General features: G+C 33.3%; 1 long non-coding RNA gene across 4 annotated transcripts in view; it reads left to right on the forward strand.

The window, feature by feature from the left end:
- Positions 1-3,510, forward strand: part of LOC116402067 — a 4,010-nt gene extending 500 nt beyond the window's left edge. For 2 of the 4 annotated variants that reach the window (XR_004214436.1, XR_004214437.1), the window contains exons 4-8: positions 1-217; positions 2,363-2,459; positions 2,535-2,624; positions 2,711-3,068; positions 3,157-3,510. The exon at positions 1-217 is cut by the window's left edge. This is a non-coding gene — a long non-coding RNA (uncharacterized LOC116402067). The remainder of the gene's footprint in view (positions 218-2,362; positions 2,460-2,534; positions 2,625-2,710; positions 3,069-3,156) is intronic. The other 2 variants (XR_004214435.1, XR_004214434.1) reach the window with 2 other exon arrangements.
- Positions 3,511-6,272: the final 2,762 nt, after the last annotated feature.

Here is a 6,272-nt window from a genome sequence, read left to right on the forward strand (position 1 = left end):
GTCTAAACCAAGTCTTAAGGGAGAAAAAGAAAGAATTCCTACCAAACCCTTCCACCAAGACCATAGAATTCCCTTGAAGAGGCAGAATACATAATCATCAGTCTAAAGCTTACAGTACTCAAGAGACAAAAGAGTTGAATTGAAATGTTCATCATGTTTGAAATGCCAACAAAGTTAAATGGTAGATGAGATGTGTTGAATTCGTGATTGACTCAAAGTAAGTTCATCAACAATACGTAATATTTTCTTCTTCTTGTGTTCTTATTACAGTTTCTTTTTAATTTCTCAGTATTTCTGTGCTTACTAGGGGTGAGTAGAGATCTTATACATCTTAGATTGGTATTTCCAAGTGCTGTACTTTCGTACTTTTAAAGTATTTCATTTGGATGTCATCTACCTCTAAGCCTAAACGCTACAATGACAATGGAAGATATTAGGCTGTGCAGTAGGTGATAAATTTCAGGTTTCTCTTAGGGTGGAATTAGAAGAGAATCTAGGTGTTTTGTACACAGAAAAAGAGAGGGAATATAAATGATGATTGATCCTGTAAGCAAATAATGTGTTGTTTTGTTAAGGAGTCAAAGGGAATTTAGATGAATGGGAAGGACAGGTTGGAAGGAGTGATTAGATTTATGAAATTTATGGACCAAGTTACCGTGGGGGGGAATTACGTTGAATGGTTTGTCCAATTAAAAATTTCCATTACTTTTATGGTACCCTTATTGTCACCATTCGTCTCTTTTTCTATCACTCGAGATCCCTTCCTTGCCTTGCCTTTATCCAAATTATTGTCTATTTCTTGTAGCCAGTGAGTCCATCTAGCTTTGCTTAAAAATGTTAATTACCAAAACTTTAACTACGCCCTAATAATGCCTTTTATTTTTTGTTTTGTTTTTGTTTTTTTTTTTCTTTTTTGATTTAACAGTTAAAATCTATGTGTTGGTATAACGTACCACAACGTATCTATTCTTATATTGCTATATCTTATTTACTTCAAATCAATGTCTTACGAGCTAACATCTTATTTCATGAATATACGCACTTACATTCTCACTTAGCGTGGCTCTATTTTCATATTTCAAACTCACAAGTGAGAAAGAGTGTTGGATGTTATGTTAAATTTACTCTCTTATCCATTAGCTTAAGCTTCTATATGTATTGGTGCTTTCTTGATACACTCAAATATTTCTCTTTTATTACTTGTTTTCTCAACTGATATGTATCATAAGACCTTTTACATGTCTTCATCAACATGATACTTAAAATACAAAGCTCAACCTCTTTTTTGCCACTCCATGGCATGAGTATCCTGGCCCATTAGTCATTTTTCTTGAAAACTTAAACCAGGTTATGGAAGGCATATTTGAGAGTGTTTTTAGAAACTAGTTAACAAAATTGATTTTTACTAATAAATGTTTTGTTAAAAGTGATTTTCATGGCATATTAACGTTCGTTTGTGTCTATACTTTTAAAAGTGATTTTGTAACATAAAAAGTAATTTCCAATGACTCGAAAACATGTTTGGAACTTAACAGAGGTAGGAAAAATTCAAATGCAAAAATAGACATGGTATGTTGGCTTGTCTGATTCTTACTTGTTTTCTTTTATTTATTTTTTTGAAAAATTTGATGAGATATGACATTAGTTTGTTGTTGATTGTTCTATCATTATGGTTTTGATCTTAACTATCTTTTTCTCTCTCTCTTTGGTCTTTTGTGTTGCTTTTGATTCTATATGTTCTTAATTTTAATGTCTTGGGTCTTTGTCGGTGGTGGAGATTAGAGATGCTTGTGTTCTGAAGAAGATAATGGAAGAATTTTTTATTTGTATTATGTGAGATTGTTTTGAGTTTCATTTTGCATTTGTTGGAATGGAAAGAAAAATTACTCTGTTATCCATGCTTAGTTAAGTTTTAGTTAAGTCTACCTTGACATTTCTCATAACACGACCCGTCCTTGTCTTCTGAGCTAAGAGGATCAGGCTTAGTCAAGTCTACCGTCACATTTCAATTTAATGATCTATTATGTTTGATTTTTCGTGAATTTGTGTTACTTAATGATCTATTTTGTTTCTCGCTTATCAAATAATTGGAATTAAGAGGAGATTTGTTTAACATTTGATGAGAATGGTGATGCGTTAAAGATTCGATTTTATTGCTAAGTGTCTTCGTGAGATTATGTCTTTCGGTAGTGTTGAAAGAGCTGCTGTTTCTAATTTTGGTTCATTTCTTGTTATGGGAGATTGGTTTAAGATATGGAATAAATGTAGTTCATTTCAGGGTAATAATGTTGCAAAGCTTTTTAATATTCCTTCACACAACCATGGTTCCTTGTATTCAGTCACCTTTATTTTCTTGTGGCAGGCTACATTAAGATATATCAAGGTTGGAGACCAAAGTTGAGAGGCTAAAGTCGGTAGTACAAGTTAAAGATAGGGAGATTGCAACAGTTACACGAATAGTACAATCTCGAGACTTGTCTAAATTCTATGATTTCTCTCTATTTAACATTGAACAAGGAAGTTCTTTTCCACAGGAAGCCAAAGGTAAGGCTGCTTTTAAAGCTCAAATTGACAAGCTACAGTAGGAAAATGTTGAACTCCAGAGAAGGGTTATTGGCAATCAGGTTATGGTAGTTGGATGCTGTGAGATAGATACTAGTTTCTATGTAATAATTTTAGTACTAATGTTGTTTTCTGTTTGTGTGCAAAGCAAGTAGGAACTCAACAAATACATGAGGTGAAGAAGAAAGAAAAGGAGTACATCAAATTGTGTGTGAGATACCTTTTAGTTATTTTTCGGTTCTAGGCTCAAGTTGGATTCAGGTTAGATAGGAGTTTTTGTATGTCTAAACCAAGTCAAGTCTTAATGGAGAAAAAGAAAGAATATATCAGGAACGGAGATAATGAATTTGCTACAAGTATATTTTAGTTATTTATCAATATTTTACCCATAATGGATCATTCCTTTCATTTACTGGCTTTTGTAATGTATGATATGAACAGAAAGAGGGTGACGACGTGGAACTTGGAATGGCAAGAAAACTGATAACGATTTCTATAAAAGGATAGTATGTTAAAACCTCTATTTTAAATGTCTTGCATGAGCATGATTGTTAGTGGTTAAATAAAATATTCTCATAATTGTCTCATGGTTAGGTGGATGCTTATGAAGTTAAAAATCAAGAATTGACGTCAGAGAATGCTGATTTAAAGACATTGACCAGTAAATGCAGGTTTGCAACAATTTTGTTATTGTCTGTGTTTTAAGTTTACTAAATTTTTTATCAAATAAATTTTGGAAGGGGTGGTGAGCATGCAATAAAACAAGTTTGTAGAATGCATCTATTCCGTCTTATTAATTTTGTGATATTGAGGTTTTTTGCCATTCTTTTATTGAATTATTTTTGTGAATTTTAATTCTTGAAGTTCATTGTTTTATTGGTTTATTTGATAGACAAAAAAACCCCCTAAATTTGTATCAGATATGGTTTTAGTAATTTGTTTTCTTAAGATTCATCCCTTACATTTTGTTTAGTTAATTATTCCTTGTTTGGTATAATTAATTTTTTTTGAATTATTTGTTTGTTTTTATTTTTATTTTTTTGTTTGAAAGAGCTTTTGTGATCAAATTTCTTTAACTTTGTTTGATCGATGATGAATGAATGAGAATAGAGGAAGGCCATAGTAGTTCGCAAACTAAATGAAATGACATGTTTAACACTACTCATGCATTGTTGATACTACAAACTGAAGAACATTAGGTTTTCTTATAATGGACTTGAGATATGCGGCATCTTTTGGAAACATTACATTTTTTTCAGTCAGTTATGCAAGCATGACTGGTATTTTTGAATCTCATTAGTCTATTCGTAGACATTTGACCCTTCTGGATGTTTATAATTGTAGTTTGTGTTTACTCCATTTATTCATTTGATTTTCAGAATATTTGTACAAGTTATATTTTATTTCTTCCTTATTAAACATAATTGATTTTCTTTTTTGAACTTGGCCTACACAAGCTTGAGATACTTAAGGGCATACATGATATGTCACGTTTCTACTTTTAAGGACATCAATGATTAATCAACCATAATTAGGAAGAACAATTCTTTACCCATATTGTAGGCCGATGATCAAATAAAGCTTCATAGTAGAGTAGATTTTGAATTTTGAACATGTGTGTGGTAGTTATAACTTGTAAGTAAAACTCTAAACTTGCCAGTACAAAACTTGTAAGTGTTAAGTAATGTGACTATACTTGACAGTCGATTACTTGACACTGTATTAATGTGAAGTAAACTAATTTTTGTAGTAGTGTGGAGACAAAAAGAGACAAATACAGAGAGTTTAAGTGTGTATGTATGTGTGCATAAAACACTAGATATGTTAGCAATTACACATTATAAACAATTACACGTTCTATGGGAATTTACGGAGTTCTAAAAAGAAAGAACTTACGATTTTGCCTTGAAAAGAGTTGAAAAGCTAAACCCATATACGAAGTTCTGAAAAGAAAAGAACTTGCAATTTGCCTTGAAAAGAGTTGAAAAGCTAAACCCATATACGAAGTTCTAAAACGAAAAGAACTTGCGATTTGCCTTAAAAGAGTTGAAAAGCTAAACCTAACAAAGAGAAACACACTAGGATTGTTAAGTAAAAATGTTGCAAAATCCAAATAACAATACCAATTACCATGAAGGAACCTATAACTGTAAATGGTCTAAGGAACACCCAAGCACTTGATTTTGAATCTTCAATTGATGCAACTATGATCAACCCTTTATCAAACACTTCAAATTTACCTAATTGAATTCCACTTTCATTAGAGTCAAACACTTCACCTGTGGGTGAAAATGTAATGATATTTCCATTTTCTTTAAGAAGCTTATCGCAATAATCCATATTGAATCATAGGCAAATATCAAGGCAAATATTTTAAAAAATGCAACGAAATAAACACGAACCTTAAATTTTGCAGCAAACTTATCCAAAGAAGTAAGCAGAGTGATGGAACTCCTCTTAATCGAAACCGAACAAGTAGGAACAACCTCGTTACAATAGTATTAATCCCGAAAAAGTAAGTACGAAATTACAATGTAAAACGAATTGAGGATCCTCATTCGGTAACGAAAGACTCTCCTCTGCCCTCTTTTTTTCCTCTCGAAAAATCCTGAGCTTAACCACAAATTCTCACTCCCCTCTCTCTCCATAACAAATCCTATTTATACTCTATTATTTTATTACATAATTATCTCCTAACAATATTAAAGCTATTAAGCTATTCTCCTGGCACGTGCGGTTAACCTTTCCAAATTCACCTTGTCCTCAAGGTGAAAATTCAGAAATTTCTTCTGAAATTCTTCATACTCCTCCCAAGACGCTTCCTGAGATGGTAGCCCCTGCCATTTAATCAGTACCTCCCAAATTCCTTCCTTGTTCTTTGAATACTCATATATCTCCTCTGGAATAGCCAACCATTCATAGTTTTCATTTAAACAGGCCATTTCTTCTGGTTTCAGCATGGTGTGATTCCCACCATCTTTTTAAGTTGCGAGACATGAAAGACTAGGTGAATACATGAAGATACCGCAGCTGGAGCTTGTGTGCTACCAGTCCTATTCGTTCTATAACTTCAAACGACCCAAAAAACTTTGGGGACAGTTTCTCATTCTTTTTCTTACGCAAGGAAGATTGCCTGTATGGCCTAATTTTTTAAAACACCATGTCACCAACCTTATATTCCACATCTCTTCTCTTCGAATCTGCATTCTTTTTCATTTTATCTTGAGCTACTCGAAGGTGTTCCTTCAATACTTCCAAGACTTCATCCCTTGCCTTGAGTTGTTCATCTAACAGGAAGTTAGATGTGCTTTGATCCCCATAGTATATTAACGGAGGGGGTGTGCGACCGTATACAACCGGAAAATGAGTGATTCCCAACGACGAATTCGGATCCTCGCCATTGAATATTGGCATTTTGACCTTCTTAAATTTGTTTCTTTCATTCGCACCTTCGTCCTCAGGCCTCCTCTCCTTCGTTTCGTTCTCACCTCTCCTACTTGTTGAACTCTCTCCTTCATTATTTTTTTTGCATCCAGTTTCCTGTGCGCCGTAGTCTGCTAACTTGTCACTGGTTGTCGTGCCTTCTTTCACAATAAAATCCATGAGTATCATCAGCATTTGATCGTCTTTTCGGTTTGTTGACTGATCGCTGTTAAGCTTTCTTCGATCGCTGAAATTTTACTCACTTCTTTCTTCATCAGCAACATTTC

This window comes from Cucumis sativus, chromosome 2 (genome assembly GCF_000004075.3).
Source record: "Cucumis sativus cultivar 9930 chromosome 2, Cucumber_9930_V3, whole genome shotgun sequence".
NCBI classification, from domain to species: domain Eukaryota; kingdom Viridiplantae; phylum Streptophyta; class Magnoliopsida; order Cucurbitales; family Cucurbitaceae; genus Cucumis; species Cucumis sativus.